This window comes from Echinops telfairi, unplaced genomic scaffold (assembly GCF_000313985.2).
Source record: "Echinops telfairi isolate 266 unplaced genomic scaffold, ASM31398v2 ScPeMD7_7424;HRSCAF=8462, whole genome shotgun sequence".
Classification (NCBI taxonomy): Eukaryota; Metazoa; Chordata; class Mammalia; order Afrosoricida; family Tenrecidae; genus Echinops; species Echinops telfairi.
The window spans coordinates 36,743,575-36,763,688 of record NW_022111324.1 but is presented as its reverse complement, the minus strand read 5'-3'; the positions used below and the strand labels follow the sequence as shown (position 1 = coordinate 36,763,688).

Here is a 20,114-nt window from a genome sequence, read left to right as displayed (position 1 = left end):
GCTCATCTCCTCCCTGAGACCCCTCCGCAAGGGGATCTCCAGTGGCCTACTAATGAGCTTTGGGTCTCCACTCCGCACTCCCTCCATCATTCACTATGGTAAGATTTTTTGTTCTGATGATGCCTTATACCTGATCCCTTCGACACCTCGTGGTTGCATAGGCTGGTGCGCTTCTTCCATGTGGGCTTTGTTGCTTCTGAGCTTGATGGCCGCTTGATTACCTTCAAGCCTTTAAGACCCCAGACGCTATACTTTTTGATAGCCGGGCACCATCAGCTTTCTTCGCCACATTTGCTGTACCAAGATTCTGTCTTCTTCTAGCGCAGTGATTCTCAAACTTCCTAATGCCACGATCCTTTGATATTGTTCCTCATGTAGTGGTGACCCGCCATCAGAAAAGTATTTTCGTTGCTAACTTATAACTGTAATTTTGCTACTTTTATAAATTGGGCCACCCCTGTGAAAGTGTGTTGGACCCCCGAAAGCAGTCATGACCCACAGGATGTGAACCCTGCCCTAAACCAAGAGGAGTTTCTCTTAAGATATATTTCAGCATATTGTTAGAAGCTCAAGTCCTGTTGTTATTGCTGCTAAGTGCCGTCGAATGGGTTGTGGCTCATAGCATCTCTATGACAATATAATGAAATGGTGCCCCGTCCTGTGCCATCCTCAGAGTGGTTCTTTGCTGGAGCTCATTGTGTAGACACTGTGCTATTTCATCTTGTTGTGCGTTGCCTCATTTTTGCTGCCCTTCTACTGTCCCTGATGAACCCTAGATAATTTATAAATTATTGTTTTGTCATATCTTGCACTGTCCAAAGTCTCCCTTCACCCACTTTTCTGTTGTCCATCCCCAAGGGAGGAGGTCACATGTACATCCTTGTAATCGATTCCCCCTTTCCACCCTACCCTCCCTCCACCCTCCCAGTATTGCCACTCTCACCACTGGTCCTAAAGGGATCATCCACCCTGGATTCCCTGTGTTTCCAGTTCCTGTCTCTACCAGTGTACATCCTTTGGTCTAGCCAGATTTGTAAGGTAGAATTGAGATCATGATAGTGCAGGGGAAAGGAAGCATTAGAGAAAAGATGTGTGTTTCATCGTTGCTACACTGCATCCTGACGGGCTCATCTCCTCCCCACAACCCTTCTGTAAGGGGATGTCCAGTGGCCTACAGATGGGCTTTGGGTCTCCACTCCGCACTTCCCCCCTCATTCACTATGATAAGATTTTTTGTTCTGATGATGCCTGATACCTGATCCCTTCAGCACCTCATGATTGCACAGGCTGGTGTGCTTCTTCCATGTGGGTTTTGTTGCTTCTGAGCTAGATGGCTGCTTGTTTACCTTCAAGCCTTTAAGACCCCAGATCCTATATCTTTTGATAGTCGGGCACCATCAGCTTTCTTCAACACATTTGCTTATTCATCCACTTTGTCTTCAGCGATTGTGTCAGGGAGGTGAGCATCATGGACTGCCAGTTTAATAAAACAAAGTATTCTTGCATTGAGGAAGTAGTTGAGTGGAGGCCCAATATCCAAAATGGCTCATTTTATACCCAGCAAAATGGTAAAACTGACAGTCCCTATGATGAACATCAAGTTTTTATAATAGAAAATAACTGTTAACAGCCACTCATAAAGAAATAATTTAGTCCTATTGGCATCTTCCCCCACCTTTTCCTACATAAACCCATCAAGAAAAAATCATTTTGACAGAATCACATAGCGTGTGGCTAGCATGATCTGCCTCAATTAATTCACAGCACTGCAGCAAGTTCTTTGTGTTTGTTTGCCTTTGATGCTTTTCTCAGAAGACCAAATCCGCAGATCAAAAGGGTCATTAAAGGTGCTTTGAAAATGCAGCATGAACCTGCTAATAATTCTCCTCACTTCACTGCCTCAAGTTGATACTGATTCTAGTTGACAGACTACTACACCACCAGGGCTATTAATAATTTTAGAGGCATCATAACTGTCTTGTAGTGAATAGTCAAGTTAATCTATAATGAAGTAGAAACTGGTGTTGGAACAGATCTTTCCACACGAACGTAGATGTGAGGACTGATAACTCACAAGGAAATAAACTGCTAGTCCCAGAGTGGGCGGTCTAGTTGCGATCAAGGCTAATGGCAATATTAAGTGCAGTGGAAATTCAAAGATTTCTCAGAGCTTTGCTGATTTTAGTTTTAAAACTCTTGTAGTTCCTTTACTTTTCCTAATGCTTGCTGCAGATAAAAATGGGGGATTTCTGAGTGAAAGGTAAATTATAGTACTATCAGTGAGCTTTGTATCCCTGGTTACAGGTGATGCTCTGGAACCCTCCCAATTTGGAAATACAAAAATCAAGTACTTTTTCCCACCTTGTTAGTCATAGCTCCACAGCCAGGAAAAGCTTCAATCAACCCTGAGAAGAAACAAAAACATCCTGAACATATTCTTAATGTGTTGCTTGGAGTATTTGTTGAAAATCCATTTGATAATGTTCAAAAGAGCATCAAGACTTTGACCTCTGTCTTGCTGAAATTATATTGTTGATTGATAGAATATACATTGGATACATCCTCAGCAGTACCTTTAAAATTACCCCATTAATGGTGGTTCAATATAATTGCCAATTTATCTATGCTAAAGAGCCCTAGTGGTGTAGCGGTTATGTACTGGGCTGTGATCCACATGGTCAGCAGTTCAAAACCACCAACAGCTCCGTTAGAGAAACACTGGGTTTTCTACTCCCGTAAACAGTTACAGTCTCAAAAACCCAGAAGGGGGTGTCTATGAGTCAGCACTGACTCGATAGCAGCAAGTATTTTAGTTTGCTATTGTGTTTAATATCATGCAGCATTTTTGCTATCTGCCACTTTTATTACGGCTACCTCAGACAACAGTAAGACATCTAAAAGTTATGGTTTTAGTCCATTTTATAGTGGGTATGATTCTGTAGAAGTCAGATATCCACTTTGTTTTCAAAGGATTCCCAGATCATTAGCTAGTCTAAAAACCAGTGTACTCTTGGACTCTGTGTGTGTATGTGCAAATAAACAATTCTTATACACTCATATTTTGTCAGCTGGCAGGCATGGGTGAAAGAAATTAGGCATCTGATAAGATTTAATTGTGGGAAATCTTTATCTTTCAAGAGTAGTTCTACACTTTGTTCTAATAACCTGGAATTCTGTGATGCTCACCTTCCCTGACACGATCACTGAAGACAAATGGGTGCATAAGCAAATGTGGTGAAGAAAGCTGATGGTGACCAGCTATCAAAAGATATAGTGTCTGGGGTCTTAAAGGCTTGAAGATAAACAAGCGGCCATCTAGCTGAGAAGCAACAAAATCTACATGGAAGAAGCACAGCAGCCTGTGTGATCATGAGGTGTCAAAGGGATCAGGTATCAGACATCAAAGACCCCAAACAAAAAATCCTATCGATGTGAATGAGGGGTAGGGTGGGGTGGAGGCCCAAAGCCCATCTGTAGAAAATTGGACTTCCCCTTACAGAAGGGACACAAGGAAGAGGCGATGAAACATACAACTCTCCTCTAGTTATTTAATGTTTCTTCCCCTCATCCCCCACTGTCATGACCCCAATTATACCTTACAAATCCTACTAGACCAGAGTATTTACAGTGGTACAGACAAGAGCTCACAACACAGGGAATCCAGGTCAGATAAACCCTTAGGACCAACAATGAGAGTAGTGATACCAGAAGGGTAAAGGAGAAAGAGGAAACGATCACAATGATCGACATATTAACACACACACCCCAGGGAGACAGATAACAGAAAAGTGGATGAAGGAAGACAGTGGTCGGTGTAAGACATAAAAAAAATAATTTATAAATTATCAAGGATTCATGGCGGGGGCGGTGGGGGGCAGGGGGGAGAGCTGATACCAAGGGCTCAAGTTGAAAGAAAATGTTTTGAAAATGATGATATTAATACATGTACAAATGCACTTGACACAATAGATATATGTATAGATTGTGATAAGAGCTGTAAGAACCTCCGGTAAAATAATTTTTTTAAAAGAGAGAGAGAGTAAGTTCTAGTATGAGCATATGCTAACTTATCCTTCTTGGCAATATTAAATTATTCTTCATATGTAGGAACCTTCAACAAATTAAAAAAAACTAAATTAGGAATACCTAGAAGCATCCCCCAAATATTCACGTCTTATGAATTCTTTCCCCATAATAGTAAACAATTGGGGATTTCTTGTATCAGTAAAGAAAGATGGTTGATAGATTTAATGTTGTAGAAATAGATTGTTAACTATTAGAAAGCTACACATTACATAGAAAGTAGGGCAACTATCTGCGAAGTTCTGAGCTATTTTTTATTAATAAAAGAGTTCTTATGACTTGTAGAACAGTTAGATTTTGTTAGAGACCCTGGAATAATAACTGAAACTTTCAGAGGTTTTAAGGAACCATGCTGGCATAGTCTCAGGAGCCCTGGTAGTGTAGTGGGTGACACGTGGGCTGCTAACCTCAAGGTCAGCAGTTTGAAACCACCAGCTGCTCTGTGGCAAAAAAAAAACAAAAAACAAATGAGGGTTTATACTCAGAGATTACATATAAGATTTACAGCCTTGGAAACCCACAGGACAGTTCTACTCTACACGATTGGGGCGCTTTGGGTCAAATTTGATGGCGGTGAGTTTGATTATTTACTGATTTTTTAAAATGTTGATTACATAGTAGATTGAGCATTGAGCTGCTAACTGCGAGGTAGACCGCTCAAACCCAGCAGGCTCTCAGGGTAGAAAGATGTGCCAGTCTGTTTCTGTAGAGGGTCACAGCCCAGGGAACCTTTTGGGGGCAGTTCTATTCTGTCCTTGATATAAATTGAAATCAGCCTGATGGCAGTGGTTGGATTGGATTTTCACCTGTTTTACTGTTGTTTGCTATTGCTCCTAGCCAGAAGGCAATGCTTTGGATACTGGATCTAGTGAAAAATAAATAAGCAATAGAACCCTTATGGGTCAGTCCTTCTAGTACTTGGTCAGATATTTATGACATAAAAAAATGACTTGTGAATGTAGAGTTCTGAAACAAAATGTTTTGGTAAACAGATTTTCTTTAACATGAAAAGTATTCAATCATTGAAATACCTTTGTATGATACCTCTTATTTCTGTACAATTAACCAAGGATCCTCTTTCTGCCTTGTCAGTATTTTCTTAAATTTTGTGAACAAGGTATTTCTATGATAAATACATTTTTTAACTTGAAACATTCTCAGAAAATCTAGTTGCTTTTATTGTTTTTCTTCATTCATAGGAAATGGGACAAATACAATTTTGATGGACTCTATGATAACTAAAATTTCAGGATAATTTAGGAAAAATAAAATAAAATTGATAGAATAAGAAAAACTTAAGAAACAAGCATCAGAAGATAAGATATATTTATTGACAATATTATAATAACAAGTAATAATAACTAGCAATGACATAAGGAACTTAATCCACCCATGAGCTCCCATGATTGTATAACTAGTATAGTCAATAATTCATATTGATTCCTATACAGTTGTTATTTTTGAAAGCTACATGAATAATCAGTGATGTCTATTACATTCTTTGGGTTGGGCAAGCATTCTCACCCTCTTTTTTTCATTTATAACCATCCTAATAACATAAATTCAATTTGATCCTCTGCTACTTGCAAGGTAAGCGGTTTGGAGTCACTAGCTGTCATGAGGGAGAAAGATGAGGCTCTCTAACCTACTTCCATGAAAATTGACAAGGTTAGAAACCCATTGGGGAAGTTCTGCTCTCTCCTGTAGGGTCCTTATGAGTTGGAACCGACTGAGTGGCAGTGAGTTGGAGTTTGTTTTTGTTTTTATAGATAAAAGTTTAAAGACCATTATGCTCCTGGAAGACACTGTTTACTGGTTAAGATAAGCGATTGTTTGTTTTTAAGAAAGCACAAAGGGCTATTTCTGGTTTCAACCAAAAACCTCGTGGATTTGATTTCTTGGCTTGTGGTTTAGGATCATGGTTTCGTAGGACATCACAGTTAATTGGCCTAGTGATATGTCTATTGCTTATGCCCTACCTCCTAGTTCATTGCCTGGAATTTCAAAAGCTATAAGCCACCACTGGAGATACAATACTTGATCCCTAGTCATTGGGACAACAGAGAAAGGAGAATCCGGGACAGGAGAAAAAATGGAGTGTGTGACTGACTGCCCTCCTGAACAACTCTTCCCTTTGCCATAAGGCCAGAAGAAACATGTGCTGCCTGGCAACCATTACTGGACATTTTAATCAAAGATTCTATAAAAGAATGCTGATCAAAAGAGGGAAAATTCAGAATAGATTTCAAAATCCCATTGAATCTAGTTGTTCTGGAGCCATGAAAGGAGGCTAAACAACTGAAACTATTGCCTTGAGATAACCATTACACCTTTTCTTCCACTTCCTCCAAGTAAAGGGGAATCTCTCGGGATGATTGATGAATATGTAAAGAAGCACTGAGATTGGTAAGTAGTCTGATGCCAAAAAAGAACCTCTAGGCACAAAATTTTAAAATTATTTTCATTGAAAACAAACAAACAACTAGATTCTAATTTTATTTGTTTGGTAAAATATTCATCTAATTATTTGCAATAAAAGATTTACTGATGTACCTTTATTTTTAGGTGTACTTGGGAAAACATAAACATATAAATACACAAATAATTAATCAATTTAATTCATCCCACCTTAATCTTGTAACAAAGAACCCCCCAAATTGAGTAATAGCCACCAGCATGGAGTCAGAATTATAATACATCACATAAGGACTTAGGCTGGGAGAGCCGTAGTGACTACATCTCATAAGGGAAGTGGATTTACTCCTATAGCGACCCTGGTGGGCTCCATCTGCGAATCTTTCACCTGTCAGCCTAGTACTTCACCACTGCTATACCAGGGCTCCTCGTCTCTAAATAGAATAACTGTCTTTTCCTTTCTCTACACTAAAGAAACCAGAAGGCAGAGAAATCGATATTTGTTTAACTTTTTATGAATATACATTATATATTTTCAAAATGTTGAGGTACCAAAAATAAGCATGTAACTGTTTGGCATCAACTTACTTCTGACTTAGTTTAGCGTGACCCTATAGGACGGAATGGAACTGCTCTATAGGGTTTCCTAGGCTGAAGTCTTTGCAGGAACAAATCCCTAGGTCTTTTCTCCTATAGTGCAGCTGGTGAGTGTGAACCACTAATCCATGTAGTTAGCAGACAAGTGTGTACTCATTGTGCCATAAGGGTAAAATAAAATTATGTCTATTGATCAAAGCTTTGTGTCTGCTTTTTACTTACAATTTATTCTGTCAACAGAAAAGTATTTCTTAATTCATCCAATCATGTGTCTACGGTCTCAAAGTTAGTTAAAAATCTGGAAATTATAATTTTTAGCTAATATATTAAATATTAGTTGTGGCATTTAAGAATTTCAAAAAATTAAAAGACATCTGTTACTACCATTTTGTTCACTTGAATGCAGTTACATATACACACATGGGGACATTAAAATTTTCTTTAAAAAAATAGAATTGAAAGATAATGGAATTTTTCCATGAAATGTTTGAAGCCCCCTTATATATAATCTAAACATATACAAAAACAATGGCTATCTATTTAACTTGTAAAATCAACAGTGGAGATTTAGAAAGCTTAAGTCATGAGAAATTCAACCCTGCCCCCAAATTTTATATTGACATTATTTTATATGAGAAATTAATCACGGCAAACATTCTTTCATCTGGGAACTGAGGCCTTTTCTTCATGTCTTGTAACTATAGTAACAAAAGCTAGTCTGTAAATATACTTTTCAGGGTTCACAAAATAAGCACAAAGAGTTTAATAACTTTTCTTTGATTTATTGTGCCTATTTATTTGGATTGTTTATTTCTACAGTGAACACATAGTGACTAAATGATTATTTTTATCAATTAATCTTGAGAATTTTCTAAGAGGGAGAAACAGAAAGAGTGCTAGAGCAAAATGAAAAGGAGATGGCTTCAGACAAAACTGAAATTATCGTGGTCAAAGCTAATTGTTTTCTCTACAGGAGAGCAGAGAAAATTCAGCTGCTGAAATACCTATTTTTGACATGAACACATACAAAGAGTGTTATTGTAATTGGTTTAAAGTATAATTTAGACCCTCAACAATTATATCTAGCTGTACAATTGAAAAACCAGTGGTTATTAATCTTCAAAGTATGGCACACAGAAGGGGCGATCACCTCAGTTAATCAACATAATCGATTATTTAGGAATACAAGATGACCTCCTCCTCAGAGGTCTCTTTTGTTCTAGAGCACTTCTCTAAAGTAGCCAAAGTGGCCCCTGGTAAAATTACACCAGTCAAAGAAATAAGCATACAAGTTAACATTATAGTTTGAAATTATGATGGAAACAGCTTTGAGGCACTGAAGAGTCAACATTTTAGATCAAAAAGACCCTGTCTAGTACTCAACACTCAAAGATAGTAATTATGCAACTTTATGTCTGAATCATTACTAAACACAGTTTAGAAAAACCTCGTGATCTGACACAGATGAAACTAAAATAAAGTGTGGTCATAAAGTGAAGACTAAGAGGAAAGTCCTGAAAATACTTTAAAGTGGAAACTGGAAACAAAGTTTGTTCAAAGAGTTTTGGTCTGAGACCTTCTGAACTACTCCACTCCCAGTACCAGCTCAATATAGACTTAAATAAATACGCCGCTATGGACTCCTTTTATTATATAGGTAAGTAGATAAATAAACAGACCAGAGGAGAGAATGTTAGGAGGCCAGAAAATGTTCTCCCCGAGAAACAACACAAATTCAATTAAATCACCAAAGTTTTCAGAGGACTTGCCCTAAGAAAATAAAATTTAGTTTGAGAGGCCCCAACTAAATATCGCAGTTCATTCAGTATAAACTTACTCCCCCACTGTGGGCATGGTGGCCTTAACCAAGGTGATTGAAAATGTCTACACCCAAAGTCTGCACCCTAGTAGTGTAGTGGTTCCGAATTGGGCTGCTAACTGCCAGGTTAGCAATTGGAAATCCTGGGAGAAAGACAAGGCTTCCAACGCCCAGAAGGCGTTCCAGTCTTGGAAACCCACAGGGCCAGGTCTATGCTGTCCTACTGTCTCTGTGACCGAGTACACTCGCTAGCAGAGTCATGACACCACAAAGTACAGGGCTCCAGTCACAATCAACAAGGGTCTCAACTGAGCTTTAGTGAAAGCTTCCTTTCTGCTAATTCCCTGCAGACAAATACCACTAGGCATACATTCTGGACAGAGGCAGTAAACCATGGACATGCTTGCTGAGTGTAACAGACTATAAGGATTATCCATTTCCTGATCTTGAACAACTTCTGAAAATAGTCCTTCCAGAGAGGTGACTAAATCAGCCAAAGCAACCACAGCCTATCTACTGTGTAAAATGTTCATCCCCAAGTGAGTAGAATTGATTTGATTCTATTTTACTATATGTATGACGTTTGCACACAAAAAAATCTAGACCTTTGACTTTCCCTCCTATGTGTACTGGTATCAACTGGTCCTCCGTGTCTCCCTCTGAGAACTGGGCTCAGAGAACTAGTGCTAACATGCTAATACTCTGGCTACTGCTTTCAGTCATATAATCCTTTATTATTGATCCAGGAGTCTGGAATCTACAGTCAGTAATTATGAAAGTGCGGCAAACTATCTTGTTAGCTTCTAAGTAGAATTAAATTTCAAAACCTTGACAATTCTTGACTAAGAGGTTGCAATTTTTTTTGGTTAGGAACCAAGTAGTTAATATCTAAGATTTGTGGGCTACATATGATCTAGGTTATGCATTCTTCTTTCTTTATTTATTTGTCTGTGTGCTTTGAAACAATCTTTTAAAATGTATAAAACAGATTTACTGTTCCTTTTCTAATAAACAATTAGAACAATTTCCATATACTAGGGTAAGCAGGATTTTAAAAATAAAAATCACAGAATTTTAAACATACAGTTATTCTATATACATATAGGGACCATTCTGATTTTTTTAAAAAAATCTTAAAGTTATAATTTTAACACTAAACCATTGGGTTAGCTCAAAGCAATAATATAAGGATTATTTCTTTATTTAATAAGTGATTTAAGACTGCTGAGCATGAGTCTCCTTTGTGTGAAGAAAAATGAAAAAGCATTCCCAAAGATTTGAGATTTCACAAAAACCTTTATTTTCCTATTTAGTGTATATAGGCTTCCTTCCATGGTGGCTATGTGCTTAATGGGTACTGGGGTGACATTTGAAAGTTGCTGTTCAAGAAAACTCCTGGCCTATGAACTCCAAAAGTGGCAGGGTATGAGAACTCACACCTTTTCATGTTAAAATATATTATACAGCTTTAGTAATCAAATTAGCCCGATATTAGTATAACAATAGACATAGACAATAACAGTAGACCAATGGAATATACATGAAAGTCCAGAAGTAAACCCACATGTCTATCATCAACTAATTTTTAACAAGGTTGGAAAAAGAAGATCTCTTCAAAGGGTGTTGGGACCCTTTCTCGCTCTCTGCCATTACAATGAGTGTGACTGCGTTCCATCCTTAATGTGTCTTCTCAGAAGACTTTCAGGATCGAGAGATTCCTAGCCAAGAAACATAAAAAATCACCCCGCTCCCTTGTGAATTTAAATGGAATAACTCTAAGAAGTAGCATTGGAGGAACACCAAGTTGCGTCTATAAGGAGTTACACATGTGATGGTGAAATAGTCAAAGTTTATTGTGCCAACCTGGCTGATAAACACATGTGGGATTAGTTGAAGGGTGGAGAGATAAATGGCTCAGTGAGCCTTGCCTTTCTAGTGCTCAGGTCTCTTGGTTGCTGATGGTCGGACCAGGGTGCAGCTGCCTTAGCAGTTCCCTGCTTCAGCTGGCAAGGCTCACTTCCTGCCAGACATTCCTGAGGAGAAGCCACATGGACCTACCCCGATGCAGCCCTGGGTGCTGGAGCACCTGTGTGGAGACCCCTGCCAATGCTGAGATGCTTACACATTCACTGACTCAGCTTTCCTCCTGCAGTCAGTGTCATTGTGTCTGTTTTGTGAGATGGAGGAGGACTTTGTGGATTGGTGTCCGACATATGGGTTAATGTTGAACTTGCGGACTTGGGCAGCACTGGGTTGGGAATTTTTGTTGATGTGCACTTAACCTTTATATAAAACTCTCTCTTACACATGAGTTTCTGTGGATTTGTTTCTCTAAAGTACCCAGACTGACACAGATGGCATACCTTTTTACCTAAGGTCACTAATATTCTTGAGATGTAGTCAATGAATATGGCCCTTCTAGCCATAACTTCTTATGTGATATAATTCTGGACTCCACATTTGTGGCTATGATGATCCCATTTTGGAGGGCTTTCTCTACTATTGTAATGGACAGGATTACGGTGGGCTACACATCTGACTTTAGTAGAGGGAATGAACCAAGTCACACCCTTTGCTTCCTTTGGGGTATTTTTAGAATCTACTAAGAATGTGACCTATGACATCGTCTCATCCTTTGTTTCCTTGAAGTCTGATGAGCTAAAAGACAAACCACATCTCCCTCAAGGTCATTCCTTAGTGTATAAGAGTCATCTGGGACAAAGAGAGAAATTTCAGGACCATTTGGAAGAGCAAGTCCAAGATCTCGGTCTGAAGATTACAGGCCAACGAGACCAGATGTTCCAGAGACTGCGGCACAGAGATTCAGAAGAGCTGTGCCGAGACTGTGGAGTACTTCTCCACATCTGGCCCAAGAACAAGGGACTGTGAGACAGAGGATAGGTCAGCTGGTTTCCTGGCTTGAGAGATTGAGAAGCTGAGAGCTGATGAGAGACTTGGTTGCTGGCTGAGAAGACCGGCTGCTGAGGACCGTTGACTCTGTCCTGAGTGTTTATGGATCCTGGCTGAAGGTAACCTATTAACTTCCCTAATAAAATCCCTCAATCATGAACATTGTCCATGAAATCTGTGTAGTTACTGCAATGAATTACCAAACCCCGCATAGAAGTAAAGTGACATAGGAGAAATGATAGGTATCAGAACAGAGGTTAAAGGTATATCTGAGCCCTGCTTTCTGGCAATAGGGAAGCCAGAGGAGGTGAGCTCCCCATGGCTTCCTTGCCATTCTAGCACAGCAAAATTAAAACGCCACCACAATATGAGGAATTATACGAATATTGGGAAACAACTGGTTTCTTCCTTTGTTTGTATGCTTCCACATAAAGGCATTAGATAACTTATAAACGTGAGAATTTTGGTTTGAATAGATGTAGATAGATAGACAAGTAGAGAGGTAGCTGGTGTTGGGAAAATTGGCTTTTACATGCAGAAAAAACGAAACAAGATCCACGACTCAAACAGGTTCAAAATGGAGTAAGGAGCTAAATGTGCAAACTAAAGCATAAAATCCTTAGATTAAAACTCAGCGTTAACACTCAAAAATATTAAAAAAAAAACTTTTCGTTATTAAAAGACTGCCAGTCATGAAAATAATAATCTATAATTTATCAAGGTTTCATGAGGGAGGGCAGACAGGGGAGGGAGAGGGAAGAAATGGGGAGCTGATATCAGGGGCCCAAGTGGGAAGAGAATGCTTTGAAAATGATGATGGCAGCATATGTGCAAATGTGCTTGACACATTGGATGAATGTATGGGTTGTGATAAGAGATATAAGAGCCCCCAATAAAAGTATTAAAAAAAAAAAAGACTACCAGTCACCACAAATCAAGGCAACTTAACCGCAACTGGTTAAAATGTGTTTGGGTTAGTTGTTTTTTCCCTACCTGTAATCATGACATGGATTTTTTTCTTCTGGAAGTGAAGCCTGAGAACAAAAGAGCAAGTGCCCCCCGCAAACAGCATGGAAGAGGACAAATAGTTCATTGTGCCAGCCTGGTCGATAAACACAAGCGGGATTAACTGAAGGGCTGAGAGATAAATGCCTTGGTGAGTCTCCCCTTTCTTGTCTCTCGCTCTGTGATCATCGGACCAGTGTGCGGCTGCCTTGCTTGTCCTGTGCCTCAATTTAAAGGCTACACGAGCTGTGGGACGCCTAGCCTGTGGACTGTGTCGCTGTCAGTTGAGGTCCTTTTGAGACATCGCTGGAGCTGGGGACTGGCAGTTGGTGACCTGCCTTCTGATTGGCTGCTGTGCTGACATAGCCTAGCTCTCTCTATAAATAGAAGAAGATCTGGCAGCAGATTGGACTGGAAGGACTGCTAGTCTCTCACATCTCTCTCACGGCAGTGAGTTGAATTGAGCCATTTGTAGTGCTTTATAATTTAACTATTTCTTTCTTGTATTATATATTTAACTGTATATGATTCAACAGTTCATTCCTTGTTATATATCTAATTATCTTTATAAATAAATATATTAAATTATCAGCAATTTGGTTTTATCTCTCTAGAGAACCCTGTCTAACACAAGGATGATGGTGGGAAGAAGGAAGTGAAGTTTGAACCTCAGGTCTAACTCTAGCTTATTTTGGGAACTAGGAAAGGCACATCATTATTCTGGATTATTCACACTTTTTGCTTATTAAAAATAGGCAATATTTCTCTTCCTATCATTTTAAAGGATCCCTGGTTTTGTAGTGGTTGTGTTGGACTGTGATCCGCAAGATTAGCAGTTCACAACCACTAGCCACTACGCAGGAGAAAGACGAGGCTGTCTACTCCAGTGCACAATTACAGCCTCAGAAACCCACATGGTGGCGTGTGCGTGCGTGCGTGCGTGCGTGCGTGCGTGCGTGCGTGCGTGTGTGTGTGTTGCTATGAGTCAGCATCAACTTGATGACAGTGAGTTTGGTTTGGGATCCATTTTAGAAAGTGGTTATATGATCAGATAAAATGATATTATAGAGACTACTCAAACATAAACCATAATGTAATGTTTCCACACTTTATTATGGATGATCCAATGTAGAACCATCCTCCCACATCAAAAGGTGGCCTTTCCATCTCTTTGAGGAATCTCACCTCAATCGTCGCCTCCCCAGTTAGGCCTTTTTTAAAGATCACACCATCAAAAAATAGTCTACACCCTCTCTTTAGCTCGGAGCCCTGGTGGTGTAGCGGTTACACATTGGTCTGTGACTTGCAGGGTTGGCAGTTTGAAACCACTAACAATTCCACAAGGAGAAACACTTGGCTTTCTACTCCAGAAAACAGTTACAGTCTTGGAAACCCCCAGGGGGATCAACTGTGAGTCAGGATTGACTCAATGGCAGGGAGTTTGGGAATTTTGGGGTCACTCTACTCTCTCTTTACTTCATGTCAGTTACTTCTAAGTAAATTCCGACTTGTGAGGAATCTAAGACAGAGCAGAAGCACGCCCAGGATTTCCAGGCTATCATCTGGTTGGAAACAGTGTCATGTCTTTCTGGCCTGGTGCAGCTGGTGGGTTTAAACTGCTTACCTCTCAGTTAACAACCAAGTTACTAGGTCTCCTTCTCTCCCCCACTAACTCACTGACATTTAGTGGATTCCATAAAATGGGCAAAGGACTTGAATTAACATTTCACCAAAGAGCATATTCAAATGGCCACGCAGCTCCTGAATAGATTAGGTATCAGAGAGATTAAAATCAAAATCATAAGGAAATACCATTTCATTCCCACTAGGAATAGTAAGATGAAAAACAAACAAACAAACAAAAACAAATAGAAAATAACACTTGGAAGACATGGGAAAATTGGAATAATTATCCATTGATGGTAGAAATGCTGGAGGGTACAGCTATTGTGGAAAATAATATAACAGATCCTTAGAAAACATAAACATAAAACTCTCATGTGACCCCGCCATTCCTCTACACTCTTAAATATATACGCAAATCACTTGAAAACAGTTAAGTAGATACATGTACACCAATGTGTATGGCAGCATTTTTACAATAGCCAAATGATGCAAACAACTAAAATGTCCATCAAATGAATAAATATCTAAACAAAAATTTAGTATATACATACAACAGAACACTACTTCACTAGTAAGAGAAATTATTTCTTGATACATGCTACAATTTTGATGGTGCTGGAAGACATTATGCTGAGTGAAATAAGTTGAGGTTGTCAGTTTGTTGTGCCAACCTGGCTGATAAACACCTGTGGGGTTAATTGAAGGGCAGAGGAATAAATGGCTCGGTGACCCTCACCTTTCTAGTTCTCGGGTCTCTTGCTTTCTGATAGTTGGATGAGGGTGCAGCTGCCTTAGCCAGTTCCCTGCTTCAGCTGGCAAGGTTCACTTCCTGCAAGACATCCCTGAGGAGAAGCCGCATGGACCTACCCCGATGCAGCCCTGGGTGCTGGAGCTTCCGTGTGGAGACCCCGGCCAATGCTGAGATGCTTACACACTCACTGATTCGACTTTCCTCCTACAGTCATCGTCATTGCGTGTGTTTCGTGAGATGGAGGAGGACTTCATGGATTGGACATATGGGACACTGTTGGACTTGTGGGTTTGGGCAGCACTGGGTTGGGATGTTTTATTGATGTGCACTTAAACTTTATATAAAACTCTCTCTTGAACATAAGTCAACCATGATAGGACAAACATTGTATAATCTCACTTAAAGGAAAAAACAAAAATAGACAAATACTTAGAGACCAAAGGTTATCAGTGGTTTTACCTAAGACAAGGATTTTTTTTTCCTTAATTGAACTTGAAGAAAAATGTTGTCTCACGTTGTGATATTGAAGTAGTGCATGGGCAAAATATTAAATGATATAAGAGGCAATAAAAGAAGATGGAAGGAATATACAGAACCCTGGTGGTGTAGTGGTTACACATTGGGCTACGATCCGCATGGTTGGCAGTTCAAAACCACCAGCAGAGCTCTGCTGGAGGAAGACTGGACTTTCTACTCCCGTAAATAGTTACGGTCTCAGAAACCCACAGCTGCCTAGCTATGAGTGGAGTACAGTGAGTGGAATTGAGCTGATACCAAAAAAGAATTGGTGCACTGAGTAAGTGATTCTGAGACCAAATCTGACCCCTTCTTGCTGCACAAGGGAGGAGGAGAATCCAGCACCACACAAACCCAAGGCCCATTGCCACAAAGCAGAGGTCAGACATGCCTCCACCCTCTACCTTTCTTCTCACACCAACCCTTTCTCCCACAGTACTCTACTTCTAGGGGGGTTGCTAATTTGTTGCAGTGGCCACACAAAACTCACCTTTATGGAGGTGTCTTAGGGAAGGTAACAGGATACCACAAGTCAGGGTTAGTAAACAGCAAGGATCAACTTGAAAGATTGGACAGAAAGTCTAGAGGGCAGTGAATTCATGTTAACCGGGGAGGAGCGCACTTAGAAAGGTGGAAACGGTTGCATAACGCAAAGGATGTAATCAATATCACTGAACTGTACATGTAAAAACGAATTGTATTCTTTGCCAAGAAAAAGGAAGTTTTCTTTTTAAAAGTAGCTTATAAAAATAGGGCCTTCTACCTACCTGCAGCTATGAGCTCTCTTTAAATTTAAACCAGAACAGCCTACCATCCTTTCATTTAATTGAGATGTACCATGAAAACTTGAGTATAAGCCAATACGAATATCAGCCTAGGCACCTAATTTTACCACAAAAGCTGCATTAAAAATGTGCTGGAAAACTGGGCTTATCCACAAGTATATAAGGTAATTAGTTTGTTCATGAATACTCTTTTCTAGCCATATGGGACAGATTTTCCATGCTGTAAAACAACTTTCTAGGGGGGGAAAAAGTCAATGTTTTTCCTTGCAGTGTGCAAGCCTTTTTTTACAGTTAACTTTTGGTTTACGGTTAATCCTTAAACCCTAAAAAGCAAATGTAGGCCCGTCGGAAAGGCTCACTTGGTGAGAGTTACAGAGACTATGGATAGAAGAGGCCCCTTAATCGATTTATTGTACTGTAGCACTAACCAACAGAACAGAGTCGGCCTACATCCAGAGCAGGGCCTCTCCTTGTGTTAGGTTCCTAGGGCTGCCATGAGTCAGAATTGGTTTGGAAATCTTTTTTTGATGGTAGTGAGGCATTGTGTGTGTGTGTTTTACAATTAGTTTTGTTTTTATTGCTTTTGTTGCTGTTTTTTATAACTGAGCCAAGTTTGAAAAATTCACATACGTTATCTTAGCACAAAATCTACCCCGATTGATACCTGTTCTATGTTGCTCCAAGAAATATCAGAAATACATTGAGATAAGGGTAAAGAGAGGTGGTTTGGTCTCTATCTGGTTGGAAGCTAGTACAGCATAAGAAAGAGATATCGACAAAATCATAAAAGAAGCCAAACTAAATAATGTGATTGAGACAGGTGGGGCCCCCAAGACTATAGCCCTTTTTTACCTTCATGTCTGGAATAGAACTCATGCCTTAGAATAATCCACCATGGAGCACAAAAGGGTAGCATTTGCCCAGGGACAAAGTGCAGAGTCACAGGAAAGCGGTTAGGAATGGAAGCAGGAAACACAGACAGGAGATGGGATAAGTGATAGGACATTGGGGTGTCTGCATCAATGAGTTGAAACAAAGCGTGTATAAATTATTGAATGTAAAATTGATGATGTTTTGTAAAACTTTATTTAATTTACAATAAAAAGTTTTAAAATGATAAAAAGGTAATAAGTGGCAAAGACAATCCATAAAACATTTTGCACCAAAAAGAATATCTAATGAACAGCCTTTCCTAAATCAAGTGAAAAAAAAAAGGAAAAAGCAAACAACAAACAGCAATTGGATTTATTGGCTTATTTGCTCTTTCAACATAAAATTTCTAGGGAGAGGGGAGCGGGGAGGAAAAAATGAGGAGCTGATACCAAGGACTCAAGTAGAAAGAAAAAGTTTTGAGAGTGATGAGGGCAACAAATATACAAATGTGCTTGACATACAATGGATGGATGTATGGATTGTGATGAGTTGTACGAGCCCCCAATACAATGATCATAAAAATTTTTTCCTTAAAACTCTTTTTTGTAAATTGGGCAAATTTTTACAGAACAAATTAGTTTTTCATTCAAAAATTAGACACATTTTGTTTCATGTCCTTAATTGCAGTCCCCACAGGGAAACACCATGTATTCTGCTTCTTCCATGCAGTTAACATTCCCATGCCTTCTGCTTTCCTAACTGTGTAAAGTGACATGGGGCTGGCGGCCATATCTGATCTCCTCTGGCGTCCCTGCTGCCATGAGGCAGAGGCCAGACATGCCTCTGCCCTTCATCTTCCTGTCCCTATTCTGATCGCAGCCTTTCCTCCCACAGTACTCTACTTCTATGGGAGCTTGCCAATTTATTGCAATGGACACACAAAACTCACAATTACAAGAGTTTATTAGGGAAAATAACAGGATATCACAAGTCAGGATGGATAACCAATAAAGATATAATCATTGGTTCACAGTAGCACCTCTCCTCAGTCAGCAACAGGTTCTCAGCCTTTCAGGGACGTGGTTCCTCCCCCGCTGACTCAGTGTACCAGGAAGCCTGCTGGTCACTTTGCCTTACATGCTGCTCCTCTGTTCTGCTTCATGGCCTTGGCCTTGCCTCAGCCTCTGGCCTTGGCCTGAGTCCTTTGCACTGTCCTAGAGTGTCTGGGGTCTGTGGTCTCGGCCTCCACCATTTCAGACAGAGACCTCAAACGTACCCTTCGTCTGATAGTCCTGGGATTTCTCCCAGTGTGTTCCTGCTCTGAGATGGCTCTTACACACAGAGGAATGGCTTGGATGGGTGATGTGTGGTTTTGTCTTTCAACAGACCATACTCCAAAGGAAACAAATACAGTGACTTTAGTCAGACTCTGTAATAAGGTTACATGTACTAAAGATAAATCCCACCTTAAACCTGTGATAGAGAACGCCTGTAAAATAGGATTATACCCACAGAGTTCAGGATTATAATACATTTCTTAAGGAAGTATGGCTAGAAGGGTTATATTAACAGAGACTTCAACAAAAAATAAACTACACCTCATCTCACTAAACCACCTGAACTTTGTCTTTGAGTAAATGTTGCCTTTTCAATCTGAGATGGTGGGTTATTGTAAAGAGTGCATGCCTCCCTAGTGTTATGGTTCCCCGTATAGACCTCTCTATTTCTTGGCTGAAAATTAAGCCAGAGGGGTGGGTTCAGTTCTAGCCCTAAAAGATGCCTAAAGGCAGCTCTTTTTAGGGTTCTACCAATCTCTTTCCGACCTGGAAACCTGGTCTTTTTAGTGATTGTAGGGTTGTTTTCTTTTTACACTTTCCTCCTACTTTATCCTAGACCTTCCAATGTGATCCCTTTCAGAACAGCTGGTAGTAGTAACTGGAAATCATCCAATTCATGCAGTCTCAAAGTCATCAGAAAGATTGTTAATAAAGAAATATAAAACTCAGTCCCACTTGTCTTTTTAAATAATACATTAAGATAACAAAGATGGCAACAAAAAAAAAGATAACAAAGATGGCTAAATTCCAAATCAGATTATATCAAAAAGGATTCTACACAGGAAATGCCACAGGGGTAAAGAAAATACAACCAAAAAAGATCTGAGAACTTAAAATGGGATGAAGAGGATTTATTCAAAGAGAAATAAAGAGAGACAGGAAGGAACAAATACATTAAAATGCAGGGAACCATCAGCCAACATAAGTGCGAATTTATAACACGCAACCAATTAACCCAACTGTCCTCCTTGCCTGTGTGCAAAGGCTGAATACAGCAGCCTCCTTGGTAGTGTTACAGCCTGGTGGCATGTGTAGGTCACCATAAGGGACCTTAGAGACATCCCTTTCCTGCCTCTTGATGTCTCTGATCTTGTTCATTTCTGCTGTCCACGCTCCAAATTGGGGTGTGGGGTGCCTTCAGAAAACCACAAGTCACTGTGGCTAGCATATACATTGGATAAAATGAATAAAGATAAAGCTTCCAAACACAGAGCATGTTATTGAGACTTTACACAGGGTCAACTGCAAGTTGCCTGGGCACCAGAAGATCCACATCTCTAAGAAGTGAACCTTTGCTTAGTCTAATGCTAATTACTTTGACAATATGGTGACTGAGATGCACCTTATTCCAGATAGCTGTGAAAGCAAATACATCCCCAGTGACGGCCCCTTGTACA

At 39.8% G+C, this 20,114-nt stretch overlaps 1 pseudogene; it reads left to right on the top strand.

Annotated features, from left to right (window-relative positions):
• Positions 1-19,657: 19,657 nt before the first annotated feature.
• On the top strand, positions 19,658-19,780 carry LOC115872446 (annotated as a pseudogene).
• The last annotated feature ends 334 nt before the right edge of the window (positions 19,781-20,114 follow it).